This window comes from Falco naumanni, chromosome Z, assembly GCF_017639655.2.
Source record: "Falco naumanni isolate bFalNau1 chromosome Z, bFalNau1.pat, whole genome shotgun sequence".
NCBI lineage: Eukaryota > Metazoa > Chordata > Aves > Falconiformes > Falconidae > Falco > Falco naumanni.
Genome location: NC_054080.1, coordinates 18,417,333 through 18,437,084, shown reverse-complemented (window position 1 = coordinate 18,437,084; position 19,752 = coordinate 18,417,333). Strand labels below are relative to the sequence as shown.

The window sequence follows — 19,752 nt, the reverse complement described above, 5'->3', positions numbered from 1 at the left end:
CCAGTATAAACCCAGATCCCTAGTGATGAGGCCCTAGCTGGGCTGTGGCAGCAGCCAGTACAGCTGGCAGGAGTGAGCCTGTGCAGAAGCTTTCTGGGTCTCTCCACCACAGCACACATCAGACTCTGCAGCCAAAGAGACTGACAATACATTGCCCCACTTTCAGATCTTCAAGCCAGAAGGGACTACCAGATCTGATGTTTAAATACCAGGTCTGTCCAGATAGCCCATCCTAAAAGCAAAGTCTGTTGTTAGACCACAAAATGCCTTTCTTGCAGAAGCAAATGTGTGTTACAGGCAGAGAACTTTTTTGCTAGCTAAGTAAAATCTTGAAGACAAAGCAAGATTTAGCTAGCTGAGCATATCTTGCAGACGAAGCAAAGCCAAGCTTACAGCTTGATCTGACAGCCAGGAAGAGGCTGTCTCTCTTCTGTCTTCACAGAGATGTGGATGCAGTTTTGTGTCCACACACCATACTTTCCAACCTTGACCCTTCAGGGGACTGAGCAGGAGCAGAGAAAAGACCAAGCCTTCACAGGACTGGTATGCACATTATTTGCCAGGGCAAGTTCAGCTAAGGGTAAAACAGTCCAGCAAAGTCATTGGTTGATTATGAGTGTGTTCTGTTCAACTGGCAAGGTACAAAGTCACATCAACAGCAACAGCTTCCTTCTCTCAGGTGCACCAGCACCCAGACTTACATTGTCAACCACCTGGATTGGTGTAGCACTCATTAGCACTTCCTACGCCTATAGGTGTACGTGGTTTGCCATAGTTAATCATATCGTGGTTAGGAATTCAGCTTATTAAGCTGGGGAATAGTTCTTGATCAAAAGCCATTCAGTTTAGCACTTTTGTTGTCCCAGTTTGGCACATGATTAGAGCTGGCCTGATGATTACTAATGAAGCACAGACATCAGATTGCAGCTGAACTTTGGTCTTAGCACTGAGGTATTATAAGGCACTTCACCTCATCACAGAAAAAATCACATCAGTGATGGATTTATTCTGCACTTTACCACTCTCCTGCCTTAAATTCTCTTGAGGGAATCCAGAAGTTAACATCTGTTTAATTCAAAATGTACATATAATCCCTGGCTTAATTGATAATGCCCTTTTCTCACTTGGTTTTAAGGTCAAGTATTTGTCTAGATGTGTGCAGGACTCCCAGCTCAAACAGGGTCTTGCTGTGCTGAATGTTGATCAGACAGATGGTATGGGCATTTTCTTTCAAAATAGTTGATAATCTGTTTATCAGATGGAAAGTGACAGGTAAGCAGAATAGACAAATGATCACAAAATGAACTGGGAAAAGAAGTGTGGGTTAAAATTGACATGTTGCTGTAATCACAGTTTCAGCAAAAGGGTTATTTTTTCATTGAAAATGCATGTAGTGTGAGCTCAGGTGTCTTTTGCCATACCAACTAACTTGTCAGGCATTTCTGCTGCTCTTGAATTTTTAAATTAAGGATATGTCATTCACTGACTTCAGCAGGATGAGGATGGATTATTCCTATCCAAAATGGACTAAAGCAGTACCTGTTTGCTTACCTCTGGGCATGTGCTTGAGCTACACAGACATGTTGGTTCCATGGGAACACTTCCATGCTGTTACACAACTGGCTGATACAATGCAAATAAAAAGAGTCAGCAACTGACCAGATAACAGATTTTACTTTTTATTACAAATTTGATTTTTTTAAAAAAATTTGAAACCTAAATTAACCTTTTCTTTGGATATCTGTAGTGGCTTGACCCTGGCTGAATGCCAGGTGCTCACCAAAGCTGCTCTATCACTCCCCTCCTTGCCCAGACAGGGGAGAGAATATATAATGAAAGGCTCATGGGTCAAGACAAGGACAGGGAGATCACTCAGCAATTACTGTCACAGGCAAAACAGACTGGACTTGGGAAAATTAGTTGAATTTATGACCATTCAAATCAGAAAAAACACTTCCCCCCCCCCCCCCCCCCGGGTTTAACTTAATGCCTAATTTCTCTACCTCCTCCTCCTGAGTAGCAAAGGGGACAGGCCATGGGGGTTACGGCCAGTTCATCACATGTTGTTTCTGCCACTTGTTCCTCCTCATGCTCTTCCCCTGCTCCAGCCATGGGAGTCAGTTCTCCATGAACTTCTCCAGCATGAGTCCTTCCCACAGGCTTCAGTTCTTCACACACTGCTCCAGCATGGGTCCCTCCCACAGGGTGCAGTCCTTCAGGAACAGACTGCTCCAGCGTGGGTGCCCCACATGTCCACAAGTCCTGCCAGCAAACCTGCTTCAGCATGGGCTTCCCATCGGTCAGAGCCTTCTTCGGGCATCCACTTGCTCCAGCATGGGGTCATCCACAGGCTCCAGGTGGGGATCTGCTTCATCGTGGACCTCCATGGGCTGCAGGGGAATCTCTGCTCCAGTGCCTGGAGTACCTCCTCCTATCCTTCTGCAGGATCTCTGTGTCTGCAGAGTTGTTGCTTTCACATAGTCTCACTCCTCTCTCCCACTGGTGCAGATTTTTTTTTTTTTTTCCCTTCTTAATATGCTATCACAAAGGTGCTACCACTGTTGCTGATGGGTTCAGCTTTGGCCAGCGCTGGGTCCGCCTTGGAGCCAGCTGGCATTGGCTCCATTGGACATGGGTGAAGATTCTGGCACCTTCTCACAGAAGCCACCCCTGTAGTCCCCCCCATTACTAAAACTTTGTCATGCAAATCCACTACAGTATCATTCAAATAATACACCTCTAATACTCAAATATAAGTTCAGTATCTCTTTTCCACTATAGTGACAGGGATGCCACACAGGTTTATTCATTAAAATGAGGGCACCAGAAATTTACTCTATGACGTCTCTGTCTCATCTCCAAAAATAATTAGTTGTAACATACTGAGAGAGAAACAAAGAGTGTACACGTTAACAGATTGATAGTCCAGGATACCTAAACTGATCACCAATCTACAAATACTCCTTAGCAAACAATGCCAAGGGTTAGAAAAAGCATGCAAAAAGTCAGAGTCTACTGCATTTCTGCACCTTGATAAATAACACTAAACATGTGTGGTCATAGATAGATCAATGGGAAATGGAAAAAGACACGAGTGCTAAGTGTTTTAGATGTCTTGCTAATGTGCAGTGCACAAAAAAGATGAAAACCAGGAAAATTAATGAAAAATTGAGTATGCTTTAGTGTGAAAGCAAAGGGAAGCATAGAAAACATAAACCCCAGTTACAGCTGTATCAACAAAAATAGGGACTTCATATTACAGGTTTGAGAAGGTTACCAAATACTGGTTCAAACAATCCCAGAGAGATTTTTCTTCAGTTTCTGGGCCTTTCTCTGAAGCATAATCAATGGAAAAGTTCTGGTAAGGCTCAATTCCTAGGGCAAATGTTTAGCTGCTTCTGCTTTACGATGAGTTCTGAGATTGAGAAAGTGATAGTAGTTGTAAATTAAATTAATAAGCTATCTAGTTGTTTAGTTAGTTATGGCTTATTATGATGCTCATCTCACCAGCAAATACCAGGTGGAGTCACAATCCAAATCCTCTGTAAAAGGACCTATGTAATGCTTCCTCAGGTAGGTACACAATGTCTGTTACTGGAGCTTTTGCAACTTTTGAGACAACAGCGCCATAAATATGTGAAGAGATCGGAAGCACTGAAGACTCTTCATTCTTCTCTTTGAACTTTCATGCCTGCAGCTTTTAACACAACTATCCACAAACAGATACCTCTGTCAACATACTCTTACACTCTCAGCTGCAAACATACAAGATTTTACTGCAGGACTCTGCTGAACTCTGCACTTTGCACATCCTTTCATAGAAAAGGTTTCTTTCCCTCTACTCCACCTATACTTCTAACACCACTCTCTGCTACCTCCAAACCTTCATAGATGTTTGCCTACTTAGACGATCCCTGAAATGATGGAATGACACCCTCCTCCCCTAAGTTTTCTCTCCCATATCCCTTCAGTTAAGACACATTCATGACTCACCACTTTATTCTTGCTCTTGGAGAATATTGCACAACTCTAGACTAGTGAGAGAATAAACCCCAAGAGGTATGCATTTTTCTTCCTTCTATTTGGGTGGGGATAAAAGATGAACTGCTAAAGTCATCCAGCTCCTCTCCTTTGGCAGTGGTGATGACAAAGTGATAATGAGATATCAACTTGAACAATGCAAGGTCAGTGTTAGAGTGGGGAAAACCATGCAGTGGAGTTATCCAGCCAGGAATAGATCTATGACTGTATGACCTATACCTGTGGTGATCTTTTGTAGCTGTCCTGTTTCAGCTGGGATAGTTATTTTCTTCTTAGTAGCTGGTGCAGTGCTGTGTTTTGGATTTGGTGTGAGAACAATGTTGACAGGCCATTGATGTTTTTAGATGTTGCTGGGTGATGTTTATACTAAATCAAGGACTTTTCAGTTCCTTGGGCCCTGCCAGCAAGAGGGCTGGAGGGGCATGGGACATGGGGAAGGGACACAGCCAGGAGAGGTGACCCGAACTAACCAAAGAGCTATTCCCTACCATATGACGCCATGCTCAGTCTATAAACTGGGGGAAGGGGGGGACATCTGGCATTATGGCGTTTGTCTTCCTGAGTGACCATTATGAGTGATGTAGCCCTGCTTCCCTGGGGATGGCCGAACACCTGCCTGCCCGTGGGGAGTGGTGAATGGATTCCTTGCTCTGCTTTGCTTATGTGCATGGCTTTTGCTTTACCTATTAAATTGTTCTTATCTCAACCCTTGAGTTTTACATTCCTTTCTGATTCTTCTCCCCATCCCTTCAGGTGGGGGGGAGTGACCAAGCGGCTGCATGGTGCATGGTTGCCGGCTGGGGTTAAGCCATGACAGTATATTTATATAGACTGCAACCTGTGAGTAGGATCGCTGAAACATGGCAATAGCAGATGCAATTATGTCAGCCATGTTCGTTGAAATTGGGCAGTATATGGTATGGTTACTATTCTGTACCCATACATGCTCAGCCCCAACTCTGACCCAGAAGCAACCCGTCACCTCATTCTTTTTCTGTATCCATTGAAACCACAGTGTAATTTATCACTTTTCGTACCTCCTATTAAGTTGCTAGGTACCTTCACACAGCAAGGAAGGAAGGACTCATTAGCTTCTGTGTTGCCATGTGCGATCCTAAAATTACTTACGCTGGGTTGACAATGCACTACAGACCCAGCTTGGCTCAGTAGTATCCTCAATTCTACTGTGAATCTGAGATCCTTGCTGCTCATAGAGTTAGATTTAATATTCTCTTACAATGGGACATAGCAGAGGAAGATAAACAGCTCTGAAAGTGAGTACTCCTGCCTTGCTCTCAGTCTTAGCATCTTCTCTCCTACCCTTCCAATCTGCTTGGCAGCTGCTAAAGTACTGTGGCATTTTCTTGTTGATTGTCTGTAGAAATAAGTATTTGCATATAAAGGTACTTTATAAATGCATTTACAAGGGAGCTGTTTGTCTGGTCTGGAACTATAGAATGATCCCATTTTCTGATTGACAAATTGTGCAGTCAATAAAAATGGACTTAATGTGAACTGCAGAGCAAAGCAAAGAATGTGGTATAAACAGCTTGCGATTCCAGCTCTAGTATTGTTAGCATGGTCAGATCACCTTTCTCAGAAGTCATTCATGATATCAGTCTTTTCATTGCAAAAGGCCTGCTTTTCCAGAGGCTGGTGTTTTATTCTTTAATTAAAATAAAAAGAAACTGGTCCCTTTACACTGCATCATGGTCTGCAAACAAAACCTCCAACTGCTTCTAAAAATCTTTGCTTTAATATATACAGAAGAATGGAAATGGTCACATTCATGTCATTACCTTCCTTCCTGAGTAAACTAATCAACACTGAGTGGAAGAAGCATATTCTTAGTATCATTAAAGGCATGAAATTTTTGCTCGACTATAGCATGTTAACTCTAATTCAGAACAACTCAGAAATGTTATGTGGTGCCTATTTTCAGATAGTTTGCTGGGTCAAGTCTAGGTGCCAAACATTCAAAACCTGTCCCTATTTAATCTAGCCTGTGGCTACAATCTAATTATGAAGGCAGAAAAAGTGTAAGACAATGTCTCTTCAGCAAATCAGAAACACCCAACTGACAACAGAAAGGCAGTTCTGCCATAAGGGTGATGACATGTATGAAAGAGCCAAGACAAATAGTTTTCTACCTGTAATTGGACAACAACAAACAAATACCACATGAAAACAACATCTACACTTCTTGCCTGCCTTTCAACTGCAAGGCATTATCCTTACGGAACAGTTGTATTAATAATGAGACTTTCTGTTTTTTCCATGAATGCTTGGGGATCATACAATTTAGTCTCACATCTCTTCTTCGAATACCTGCCACTGCCTTTTCTAAGCTGAGATTATCTCACAGTCAGGAAGCCCTGTAATGTTTGCAGACACAACCCATCACAAAACAACTGTCCCAGGAAGAACCACTGGGCTTGGCCCAGCCAGGGATAATTACTTTTCTTCCAGCTGAGGTAAACAATGAAACGATGGGGGGAAGATCACTGAGCCCTCCTGGGAGCCCTCCAGAGAGGATAATGAGTTGTGAGGAGGTTATTTTAGGGAGAGAGTTTTGAAAACCAAAGAGTGGAGTGGGGTGTGATTGAGAAGGTAGCTTTCCACCAAGTGGGCTGATGAAAGGGATTTGATAGGAGAATTTATTTTCTTTGGAGAAATGATGCTGAATGTTCAAGGGGAAGAGTCTGGGGAGCGCCTTTAAATACCTAGCATTGTCAATTACTTTTCCCTCATGCTTCTAATAAAAAAATAAATGTTTCCTTCTCAGATCTGACCCTTAGTAGGTATGTAGCTAGCTGGGAAGTGTTTCATGCTAGAGCTTCTTCATCTATTTTGTAGCTTCTCTTCCATATATCCTTGCTACGGTATAAAGTCTTCTGATTCTAGGAATTCTGTTTTGCAGTGCCATAAGCATTTCCATTCTATCTTAAGGTTCCTCAGCATACACAGATTACTTTTTTTCCTTCAACACTTTAATAGAGAGTTTGTATAATACAGAGATATTAGCTGTATTGGCTAGGAAAAGAGCTAAAAGCAAACAAAATCCTGTCCTTCCAGAAGGTCTCAGAGGAGCTGTGCTGCTCCGTGCAGTCAGTGCTCTGATGGAGCATCAGCAATGCTATGGGCCCTTCTGGAATCCATCAAGGCTCTTTGCTTGCCTGTTTAGAGTATCTTCCTTACACACAAACCAGAATATGAGGAAGGGTTTGAACGTCCATCTGACCAAAGTGCAGCCATGGGCCAGCCCCAGAAAGTGGTCCTGGGCTCACATGTCCTGCACATCATCCCTGAGGAGCTGACCATGAAGCTGGATGGGAGGAGTTCTGTCAAAGCATTTTAAAGTTTACATTTTCTTCAGATATACTTTTAGGAACCAGCTCAGGCAAAACTATTTGCTTAGAAGCAAGCCCTACATTTCAAACCATGCCAGCAAGTACTTACTACTCGAGAAACAGAGTGAGAGAGGCTTATCCTGAAAAGCATGACCAGCTTCATGCCAAAGCATATTATGTTTTCAGAGAGAAAGTAAGGAAAACGTTTCAAATGGTCCATACTGAGGAGCAGTGGAAATTCCAGTTTAGCTGAAGAGGTTGCAGACATTTCTAAGCAAAGGATATAGAGGCCTTTTTTTATTATTATTTCTGGGTTTGTTCGAACAGCTGATAAAGAATGGATACCAGCAATCTAAGGTAGCAGAGCTGTATTGAGGTCTTGGAGGCATTTTTATGCACGAGGGAAAGAATTGCCCCTCTGTCAACTTCCAGTGCTACGTGCATCGCAGAGCTAAAGATTTCTTCCCTCCGGAGGGCAGCACGAATAGCTCCGCTTCGCACCGTTCTTACTTCAAGCTGCCCCACAACGGGGGAACTGTCCAGCCTGCACTACGTCCCTGTCTGCCTGCCTGCGTGTCCCTTAGTAACTGAATTGGGACTGTTCAGTTTTGGGCAGCACTGCAGGTCAACAGTGTTCAAACACTATGTGTATTCCTCAGGTGCAAATCATCACAAAATAGGTATGTTCACTAAATGAGGGCTCTCTACACCAGAAACTGTTACTTGTGCCAGGTCCTTGTGCAGTTACTGCAAACTGCATCAGGTATTCTGCTTCCAACCCCCAGAGATCAAAACATAAAGTAACCCATGTGATTCAAAACTCTCCCAGTCCTGCTAGGCATTATAGACTACTACGGACTACTACAGACTACAGACATTATCAGAAGTCTCTCTTAGCTTATCCCAAAGTATTAGGGCCTGCTGGTGATGGGGGTTCTGCAACTGATTTTATGGCTACACTATCTGAGGTGCTTCCAGTTCTTTGCTACTAGCTCTAGTAACTCTTAGCTACTAGCTTTGAGTGAGGGCTAGGTTCATAGGAGGATTTCCCACCAGGATCCAGGATGTGCCCACCTCTAACTAAAAGAGCTTATCTGGAATGTCCTTTTAGAAAAAGGGCTTGTATGACCGTCTGTCTTTCAAAATAAACCACAATGTAGTCCCTGTACCCCCACCTTTACAACCTTATGCTCTACCTTGGAGGTTAGGGGTACCCCAAGATGTGAAGAAGCCCAGCTTCATCCTCTTTTTTTTTTTTTTTTTTTTTTCCTTAATGGATCTTGAGCTTGTCTTCTACCTTGCAATTCATGAACCTGATTGCCCTTGTGGTTAGATAGGTTACAGGCACACTGGGCTGGAGTCACAAAGTATTTAGATGAAGGCATGTGAAGCTGATGGCAAAACAGGCAATTGGACTAAACATATCGGTTGGGTTACTTTTACCTTCCCACACTTCAAGTAGCTTTTACTGTCATTTCAATGTTCACTGGTATTTTTCAAAGTCTGTAGTAGCGATAATCTAAGACTTGCACCCAAGCAGCCTGCAGCTGAGAACAGTCTGTGTGCTAAGGCACATGTCCAAGGCACACCTCACCAACTGACAAACACATATGCTGTCACATTAGTGTTTAATTACGCACTCTTTGCCATCTCCATCTGCACAACTGAGGAGACCAAAGGTGATGAGAACGGCAAAACAGTTGTTTGGCAGGGGAAAACATACGGATGGGAATCTTCCCAGCTGCTGCAGTGCAAATTAGTCCAGATAGGATATGATGGGGCATTAAGCAGGGTCCCACCCTGCTGCCATCGGCACGCGCTGTGCTCAGGGCTGCCGGGGTTCTGTAAGCCAGAGCATCCCTGGGGTTTAGGGGCACCGATGCTGTCACAGGTAGCCCGGATCTCACCCCTCCGTGTGTTCGCCTGGCTGCCTGCGTTCAGTCTCCTCCTCCCTCCCTTTCTGGGGGAAGGCGTGCAGTTCAGCCCGCGGTGATGCCGGGGGAAGCCACCGGGGCTGCGTGCTCTGCGGGGCGGGGGGCGGGGGAGGAGGAGCAGGGGGGAGCTGCCGGGCCGCGTCCAGCCCCCGCTCGGCAGCTGCCGAATGACAGATAGAAACCTCTCCGGGGTTGGGGGGGCGTGTTGCTCCTCGCCCCCGCGGCGTCTGGCAGAGGGGAAAGCCCTGGGAACTGGTGGCTTCAGCACGAAGGAGGGCTCCGGGGCCGGCCGGGGTCGCGGCAGCGCCGGGCCGGGCGAGGTCAGCTGCGGCCGTGCCGGAGGTGACACCTTCCCTCCCCGTCCCTCCGCCCGCCCCTCCCCGGCCGGCCCCTGTCCCCTCCCTCTACTCCGCAGCTGTGGCGGGGGGCTAGAAGCCGGGTAACGGCGCCCGGGGAGGCAGAGGCGGAGAGGCGGGCGATGGAGGAGCTGCCGCGCTGGCCACCCTCCGGGCATCGCTAGGGCGGCGAGGGGGCGGGAGGGGGCGAGCAAGAAGGAGGACAAGGACAAGGACAAGGACAAGGACAAGGACAAGGACAAGGACAAGGACAAGGACAAGGACAAGGACAAGGGAGGGCGTCCCGGGCCCCCGCCCATCGCCGCCGCGCCGAGGAGGGAGGGCGGGCCACGATGCCCGGCTGGCGGGCGCTCTCCGCCCGCCCGCATGGAGACCACCGCCCGTAGCGGGGCTGCCGCGCCGCACCGCGGGGTGAGCCGGGCCGGTGCGGAGGGGCGCCGCGGGCGCTGCCCGTGCGGCCCCGGAGTTGCGGAGGGCCGGGGCGGGCGGCGAGGGGCGGGGTGGAAGCCCTCGGCCGGCGGCGCCTCCGGCCTGGCCCGCCTGTGCGGCACCGCGTCCCGGGGCAGGGCTCGGGCCGGCGGCGGGAGCCCGGCGCGGCGCCGGGGGCGCTGAGGCTGCGGGAGCCGGGGCGACGCGGGGGCCTTCCTGCCCTCCCCGCCTCTCCGCCAGCCGAGGCGCGCTGGGGTGCGGGAGCTGCGGCGGGGGGGAGGCGGGGGCGAGCGGCGCGCTCGGAGGCAGCGGCGCGGTAAGTGCGGTGCGTTCGCGGCGGGGCCCTTCCTCCACCGGGAGGTGCCGCGCTGCCCCTGCCCCGCCGTGGTGCGGCGGGCGGGACCCGGCCCCGGGCAGGGGGGTCTCTCGGCGGCGCCGTGCGGGGCCGGCACCTCTGGGGTGTGTGGGTCGGGGTCCCCGGGGGCGCGAACCCCTTCCCCTCGCCCCGGCTCGCTGCCGGCGCAGCCCGTGGTACCGCCCGACCGCGCCCGCGGTGCCGGACCGTGGGTCGTCTTGGCCCCGGTGGCGGGGACAGATCGGTGGCTCCCGCGAGGCAGCGGGGAAGGCGAGCATCGTCTTCCCGTGACCGTTCCCGGCTGTGCGCTTCCCTGCCGGTGTCGCGCCGTGCTTTGGAGTTGGCTGCTAGTTTGGGAGGAGGCGGCGTGCTGCAGCAGGGCGTGAGGGACACACAGGGTGTATAGACAGCTGCTCGGGCAAGGCACGCAATAAAAGTGAGAGTGGCTGTGGCCTTGCCACTGTCCGTACCGATAGGCTCAGTGCTCTTGTCTCCGTGGTGCAAATCAGGACCAGCTTCTTCTGCAGGCTCCTGCGTGCAGCGTGAGTGGCACCACTGGCAGATGCTAAGGGAGATACCTGAAGGCACATATGAACTCTGAACAACAAAGACACAAGATGTTGCTTACCAACATACTTTAGGAAGCATGTTTCAGTGCTTCACAATATTTTGGCAGTTTTTACCTCAAACACAAGGCTGAAGCCTTCGATCTGCAGTGCCCTTCTGAATTGGCTAAGCCAGATAAATCACTTTCCAAATACTATGAGCCCTGCCCTGACAGAAAGTAGGTCCCCTGTGGTTTTGTCCTCTGTGTATTAGCCTCCTTTTTTCCTTTTTACCTTCTCTTAACATTTGTAATGAAGTAGCTCATTTCCTCTGCAATGCAAGCCAGGAAACATGCTTGGCCTTCCCAGGTCTTCTGCCAAGCGGCAGACAGCAGCTCACAGAGGCTTGAATCCCTCTTTCATTTACGTCTGAGCGTCTTCTCAGCATGCCCATCCTGTTTTGTTTTCCCATCTGTAGAGAAGCTGTGTTTACAACACAACCACACTTTTTAGGCTGAGGCTCACAAGTCTGTTGTTGAACAGGGTAGAGAGCCACTCTTCTTCTACTGAACCAGAAACATTGATAAAAGAACAGTTTGACTGTCTTTGCATGTCAGCTGGGTTTTTCCTTCTTACTGTTTTTTCAAGGCTGGGAATATTTTGGAATGGGAGATCAGAAGAAGGGCAGTACAAAGTAAAGCACCTTCACATAGACAGCTTAAAAGAAGTTTGCTATGATGGAAAAGAAGGGGGAATGCTAAGGAACAACAGGTACGATCAGCAGTCATCTGACGGCAGTCTGAGGGAATGTCTAATGTTTTTGAAACAGCTGTGTCATAACTGTTGATGTGGGAAGGGCAGACTGCTCTTCATCTGCCCCTTTCAGCACCACCAGAACAGGGTAGCTAAGAGAATCACAAAAGCCTTTTCTGTTTTCCTCAAAAGCACACAGCTCTCCTGGATTGAACGTGACACGCAGGTGCAGCCAGGATCACACCATGTAATAGCTCAGGTTCTCAGAGGTTTCCCTCCATCTACTTGTAGTTTGCAACTAGGCCTTTGTTTTATTTTTAACAAATGTTAGTCCCATTAGCCAAAGCCCAGGATCTCAAGGACTGGTTCTAGGATCTTGAGGATGGATTTTCCATTGCTGTATCCAGCCACAGGTAACAGCGCTCCAGCCAGCCAGGACTGCCCTGGCTGTGGTCCCTGGCACTGGACTTAGCTCATTTCTGAGGGAGGCAAGAGGAGGAGGAGGTGCCTCCTGGGCAGTCTGTCAACACAGTGCTGGCTCTGTATTCCTCAAAAGGGATGCTGTTTTCAATCCAGCAACAGCAAACGTGAATTCCCTCACAAAGTTTATCTGTTGTTTGAGAGATGCTGTTTTGTTAGGATACTACTCAGAATAACATTCGAGCAGAATCTCACCCTCAAATGTCCGCACATTAGTCAGGACCTATAAGAGCATGTGTAACCAATCGTACTGCGAATATGAAATAGAAGTTAATTCTCTGTTGAGTGCTCGGAATGAAATACTCTGTAACATTTCCTTAAGTCAGTGAACATAACCTCATGATGTATACCAGTTAAAAACAGGGTTTCCCAAATGCCTCTAAATGCTAAATTTTTCTCATTATGTGGTTGATTCACAGCACTTAACTCTTCAAGTCAACGCTGGTAGCTACATGAGAACAAAAAGCCCTCAAGGAGTCATCTGGGAAAATGTAGAAGAAAAGAGCACATCTGTTATGTTATAACATCCAAGTTGGGACCTGGATTTTCTAATTATTCTTCTTCTGGGAAGCAAGGGGGGGGAAAAGAAAGAAAAGATTCTGCAGAAGCACGTGTTTCTTTCAGAACAGAAGAGTATGCCCACTTGTGAATACACCTGTTTATCCATGTCTAGGTATAAAGATGACAAGAGATGAGGAAAAAATCCTCAGCCATTACTTTCTGCCTTCTGTGATCTGCTGTCTGGCTTGGGCTACACTGTGTGGGGTTGGAAAAAGACCAGCGAGATGATTGCCAAAGGAAAAATGTAAGACAATGCAAGGTATTTTCACAGACTGGAACTACTCCCAGCATACCTTCCTAGCTTAGTTCCAGCCAGACATATGAACAGGTACAAAGTGCAAACTGTTCTGAATTTACCTCCTCTTTGTATTTTCCATTCATAAGAAATACTGTGTTTAAAATAGACTACTAGAGCCTGAGATTACCATTCAGGGAATTTCACACAGACAGTCTCAAAGCATGTGCATGTTGGATGATCCTCACCAACCATCGTGGGTAATGTGGAGAGGGTCCTGCCACAACATCTGTGGTGTGTTTGCCCAGGCTGAAGACCCTGGAACATGGTAGGGGAGATGCAGGAGAGGGCTTTGTGTCCATGGAGGGATCCTGCTTAGATGAGCCACAGGAAACATGATAAATTCATAGAAAGGGACACCACCACTTTAAGCTCCTGATGCAGCACTCAGCAGGACAGGGCTAGGGCAGCCCTGGGACTCCTGGTTCTGCTTCTGTGTGGAGAATTCCTGACATGGTCAACACCCTGGCAAGTCCCATGGGCTCTGCTCAGTGCTGCCCCTCTACCACTGATAATGCTTTACCAAGGGCTGTAGTTGCAATAGTATGTATGTGACTAGAAAAATCTTGATTTATTATGAGAAAGGTGCTTTTCTTCATGGGGTTTACTCAAGTGTCCCCAGGAACACTCCCTGCTGTGGGTCTTCCCTGCTGTGGGTGCAGAGCAGAATATCCCTTTTATCCCCCGTGCTGCTGGTGTCCAGCCCCTGCACAACCTGAGGGGCGATGCTGGTCCCCTGCCAGCAATGAGCTCCAGGGCAGGGCACCGTCACGTGCTGTGTCACACTGACTGTCCCCACAGACCCTGCAGGTCGGGGAGCCGTGTGGCCCCAGGTATCCTGAACTCAGAGTTGCTCCAAAGTAATTTGTTTTGGCTGGAACTCAGACTAAGTCTTTGGGCTGAAATCTGTGTTCATGAGACCCACACAAATTTCAGTCCAATATACTGGTCTACCAGTGGAACCTGTAGCAGAACCCTAAAAGATAATGCTAATAAAGTCTTGCCAGTGCAGATAACAGGGGATTGCATTATTGCAATTTTTATCATTGCAGATTAATGAGAGATAATTTCATGTGAAAAATCGGGACTTTGGGGATGGGTTCTGGTCATTGATTTTAGTCATTCAGTGATCATACTTGACTCATTGAAACAAAAAAATTTCATAGGAAAGAGTCTTTTAAAACACCTTCTTTCTACTAATAGTAACCAGAAATTTGATTACTATCAGCATTTGGATTACAAATCAGCAATTTGGAATTGCTGAAGTATCTCTCAGACATTCTCAAGTGGAATACTTTTTTCTCTTAAAAATGTTTTTATACATACCTTGAAATGGATCTGTAAGAAAAATGTATAATGGGTAACATAAAGTGCAATGTTCAGAAGTAGTTCACCTGTTCATACTGGGGTGAGTCTACTTCACCATTATTTTCAGCTTACAAGTATTTCTTCATGATTTAACTTCTAATGGTGATTTTGTATGGAAAAACTTTTGGACACAAAAAAATTGTTCAGGTCAGCACAGCTCTTTTTTGTCCTACTTCCATCATGTTAATTCTGTTTTTCCTGACTGGTCTTACTAGTTTCAACCTTGTTGTTTGAAATCAGGATTACCTCGCTGTACGTGTCTCAACTGATGTCTGACTAATATATCACACTAAGAATACGAAGCTTCCATTTTGATACAAGAAATTATTTTCCTAAGCTTTGATACCAGTTTTGCGCTGAAGTTACTCCAAGCATAAACTTTTCTTCCAGTATGAGGAATGGAGAACTGCCCAAAGATTACTCCTGTTGCGTCATGTTGGCAATACTTGCCGATAGCTGAGTTTGTCTGCTAGGTTCCTATGTATAAAAGACTGCATTCAGTGTCTTTGTACAGATGAATTCAAACAAATTTGTAGTTATCGGTTTCCTCATCAGTGAGGCAGGAGGAAATCCTAACAGCATTGGAGTAAAGGAAGAAATTATTGCAGACTGAAACTGCTTTACCAGTTATTCTCTCTCAGCATCAGGTCAGTCATGCAACATGCAATTAAATTATCACCTAAAACATAGCGCTACAGGAATAAAAAAAACCCCAAATGCAACAACCTTATTAGTAACTGCCAGTGATCCAAATTTGCCATACATTGATAACACATCTGTTCTGCCTCACATACTTGATTGTGCCACCCATTTTCATGGACTCCATGTGGCACGTGGCACGTTGGAAAAATGTTCTGTCCTTAATAGACTGATCTCTTTTCTGTTTTCACTGTGGTTTCTCACAGATGAGGGAAGGGCGTGTTCATCACGTCACAGGTCTCATGCTTTCCTCTACTGTGTAATCAAGAGAAAAGCATGGATGTGCAGAAACCATTTCCCAAGATCTTGATCTTCTGAAATATTCCTGTGGGCCTATCTGGACTGCACCACCCTAGCATCCACACTGTTTGTAAGACATATGTTATAAAAAGATCCATTTTAGATGGATGAGACATTTTGTAATGAAAAAAATAACTTGGTACAATTAAATAGTACTCACAGCTTAATATTCTTTGGAATATTTTGTCATTGCTAGAACTTTTCTGCTTCTCCCACTCTCTTCTTACCTGAAGTACAATGCTTATGAAATGCATAAGTTTACATTTTAACTTGAAAAAGTCTTCACTCACTGTTTTTTCAGCCAGCTTTTATGTTTGTTTGGGAGATCAGAGCTGTGGGATGGAGCACAGTGGTTCCTGTTCTTGGTTTTTCCACTGTGAAGGTGATAGTGACTGAGGCATCAACGGTTTGGTAAAGACACCTGCTGTGAGCTGGAGGGGTCTTGGGAAGGAATTAAGAGTATGGAAGCAGTGATGCCCTACAGGCAGAAAATAGGGGTTGATTTATGCTGCCGCCTGGTGATGCCAGTGCTCCCTGAGTTTGTGCCCTTGGTGTGACTGCTGCTCTAGAGAGGAGAGGCTGCTGTGGCCAAGATAAGAGAAACTGAAGAAGTGTCCTCTGGAGCAGGTCATTTTGAGACTCCTTGCTTGGTCTGTATTTTTTGGCTGCAAAACAGGAACATTGAAGCTGGAGCATCTACCCGTTCCTTAGCTGAGCAGAACTGAGAAGCAGCTCTGTGGAAGCAGCTCTGATTCTCAGGTCTTGCCTATGCTGAAACCAATTGTTCCTATTGTTTCTGCATTCCTAAAAATACAGCAAGAAGTTGTTTCCCATGCAGTTTAGGGCACAGAGGGAGAGTAGGAATGGGTTTGTGTGTAAATAGAAGATGACATTAAGAAAGTCTTTCCTCTAACAGAACCTGTCCCTTCCTCTTGATTTGAGGTCACATCTCTCCTAAACCAGAGACACAGGCAGAAAGCTGGCAAAGCATTTTTGGAGTGGTAAACACTGTTTCACCTCAGGAATGGTTTCTCAGCACCGTGCTGATAGAAGATCCATTAATGGGCACATTCTGTACATACGTCTATGCTCTCACACCTCCTGTGAAAGTAGCTGGTCTCCTCTGAGTGCCGACAGAGCCAAAGGAGGAAGAAATTTGTGCTAGAAAACCGTGTTCGAAACACTCTTTTCTGGGAGAGAGGAAATCGGACCTCTCCAAAGGAGGACACTGCTCTGATCCTGGTGCCATTTAACATGACAGCTGCTGAAGCCAGTGGCAGAAAGACGATCTCTCTGCACCCTCTTGTGAAAGTTCTGCACAATTACACAGTCACAAACCCACAGGTGACCTGTGGCAGGGAGAATGGCTGTGACACTTCTTCCTTCAATGCACTAGTGTGCCAGGTGCAAGCACTGAAGAACTGTTGCTGTCAGCAGCTGTTGAACATGAAAAGCATCAGAAACAGGGGAACTCATGAGATTATTCACCCCGTTCCTTGGCAGGTCACTCCTTTCCACACCTGGCTTCTTCACTGCTTCCGAAGATGCCTGCAGCTAAGCTCTGCACACATATACATGACCCTGCTGGCACAGGCATAGACACCTGCAGCAGGACAAATATCCACCCACCCTGGAGAAGTTCCTGCTTTGTCACATGCTGTGGGGTGCAGAGGCAAGTGTGGGAGGTGTCAAGACTGTAGCTCATCCCAGCTCCTTTTATCGGCACAAACAGAACTCAACACTCAGTATATTTATTTTTTTTTATATTATGCTAAATTTATTTTTTCACTATTTTAGCCATTTACTCTCCTTTATGGTAATTGCAGCCTCTGTACCTAGTCTTTTCCTGCCTATGATGTTTCTCTGTCTTCCTTTCTTTGCACCTTCCCCTCCCTGATTTTCAGCTGAGCTATTTTCAGATCTTTCAGGGACCTTTTCCTCACCCACCTGGTACCAGATCTATTTTGCCCCTAACTTCTCTTCAGGCTACCTTCACAGCTGGAAAAGCTTCAGTCATCTATTCGTAGTCTTCTGACAGTAGGAGGGTAAGGACTGAAGCAAGTGATTTCCTAAGGACTGCAGCACAACGATGGGCTGCAAGCCAGACTTCTCTCTCAACCAAGCAAAGATGCTCTGAAAGGGCTGATGAACTCCCGTGACAGAAATGAAGAGATGTTGACAAAAGATCATACTGAGTGGGTCTGAAAGGAGATAGGAAGCTCAGCTTGCAAAATGAGACATGAGAATTGTTTGCCCCACAAGAATTTTGGTGTCACTTTAGCACTGCTTCATGGTGGTGAGGTGTTCCCAGGAGGAGAGCTTTGTCAGACCCCCATTTCCACACCCTTCCTTCAAGGGCTGAGAGTCCTCTGGCCGTAGGTGTGCACACCATTGTGCCCAGCCCTGGGAGAAAGCCCCTGCCAGACCTCTTATGCACATCCAGAGTGGGGGGACCCCTACTTGCTGTCCCCATGCACACACTCCAGAGCAGTGTCCAGGGCTCCATATATGCTCCTTCTGCTGAGACAGAGCTTGGAATGGCCCCCGCAGCACTAGGGCTGTGCAAAGGAACGAGGGGCTCCCAGCTGCGACCAGGGGGAATGCCCACAGTGGGTTGTGGGGTGAAAGGGAAAAGTCATTAGGAGAAGAGGGAGAAAGCAGCACCCAGAGGCTGCATCAGGGAAACAGGAATTTATTTCCAACTCCTTGACCCAGGAGGGGCCAGAGCCTGTCTAGCGCCGCGGGCGGAGCTGCATCTTGCAGGGCTGGGGAGAGTCCTGGGTGCCAGCAGCCCTCCTCTTTCTGCGGCGTCGGGTTCCCCTGGGCAAGCTCCCCTGGACGGGAGCGGAGAGGCTGTGGCCGCTGCCCTGGGCAGAGGAACCAGCAGCCACCTGAGCTGCCTGCCCCGTCTCCTCCTGGGGCTGCTCCTGCTCTGCAGCGTCGGGTGCAGACAGGGGACATCCAGGACCGTTGCTGAGGGTGGCCTCTGATGTGTCGGCTTCCTTCTTGCCATGGGAGCCTGCAGGGCTGCTGGAGGAGGCCAGGCTGGAATTGGGAGTCTCCTCTTGGGATGTGGTGTGGCTGGAGCTGGAGGAGCTGGAGCTGGCCACAGGGCTGTTGTCCTCATCCCCCACAGCAAGCGACTGCAGCAGCCTCTGGGCCTCCTCACTGCACTGTTCCACAATGATATTGATGATGCCCTGGACCAGCCATGCTGTGTGTTCCCCAAAGCAGTCCTGGAGTATCTGAACCATAACCACCCAATCCAGACCGCAGATGCAGAGGCATTGCAGGATGAATGCCTCTGCAGCCTTTGCCATCCACCACTGGGCCCCAAACATTGCTGCCAGCTGCTGGTGCAGCCAGGGCAGCACGGGATCCAGGAGGTGCTCTTGCCTTTGGAAAAGTTCTGCCCAGACTTCAGGCAGGAGGCCACCCACAGCCTCTGTCCTCGCAGCTCCCTCCTCAGTGGGGGATGGCATCCTCTGCAGAGAGGATAGAGGGGATGCCGTGGAGTGAGGGGGGCTGTTTTCGGCCACACCGTCAGGAGCTCCACCTGCCTGGCTGCTGGCATCTGGCAACTCGTTGCAGGCTGTGATGACACACTGTAGGTAGTCGTCTTCTGCCCGCACAGAAAACTTGACAGTCTCAATCATTCTTCTGCAAAGGGGGCACGATGTGCCCATTTCTACCCAGCGCATGATGCAGCCCAGGCAGAACAGGTGGTTACAGGGAATTACATAAGCAACCTCCGTTTCAGCTTCTTGGCAGATGGAGCAGCTCCACTCCGTCTCCTTGGCCATGTCTGTTGCAGCCGGCTGGGGAGGGCCAGGGGTGAGGAGCTGCTCCCCCTCACTGGTGTCACATGCTGCAAAATGGAGAGTCTGCACTCAGTCGCTGCCTCGAGGAAGCGAGGGGAGAAAGAAATGCCTGGGCCTCTCAAGGAGGACACCCTCCCGGCTCCCAAAGTCCCATCACCTGCCCCACAGCCACCCTGGGGGACGGTTCCCCGCATGGCTCACCTGTGCTGCTGCAAGCACAACCCGCAGTGCGCGGTTGCTTGATCCAAGCAGGGCCGGGGAAACACAGACGATGGCTCTGGGGTGGACACTGAGAGCTGCCGGCAGAAACACCGAAGCACCACCCAGCACCAGGAGAAGCCTCGCTCTACCTTCAGACCTCGCAGGCACGTGCTCGCAGGAGGCCAGGCACGAGCCAGACTGGCCCAGGCTCTGCTGGCGCCCAAAGATAAGCAGTGAGGGATGTGAGGTCACAAGGCCATCACT

General features: G+C 48.1%; 1 long non-coding RNA gene across 1 annotated transcript; it reads left to right on the top strand.

Annotated features, from left to right (window-relative positions):
• Nucleotides 1–9,726: 9,726 nt before the first annotated feature.
• LOC121081700 lies at nucleotides 9,727–15,633 on the top strand. The gene is made up of 2 exons (XR_005825764.1): nucleotides 9,727–10,092; nucleotides 12,663–15,633. It is a non-coding gene; the product is annotated as an uncharacterized LOC121081700 (long non-coding RNA).
• The last annotated feature ends 4,119 nt before the right edge of the window (nucleotides 15,634–19,752 follow it).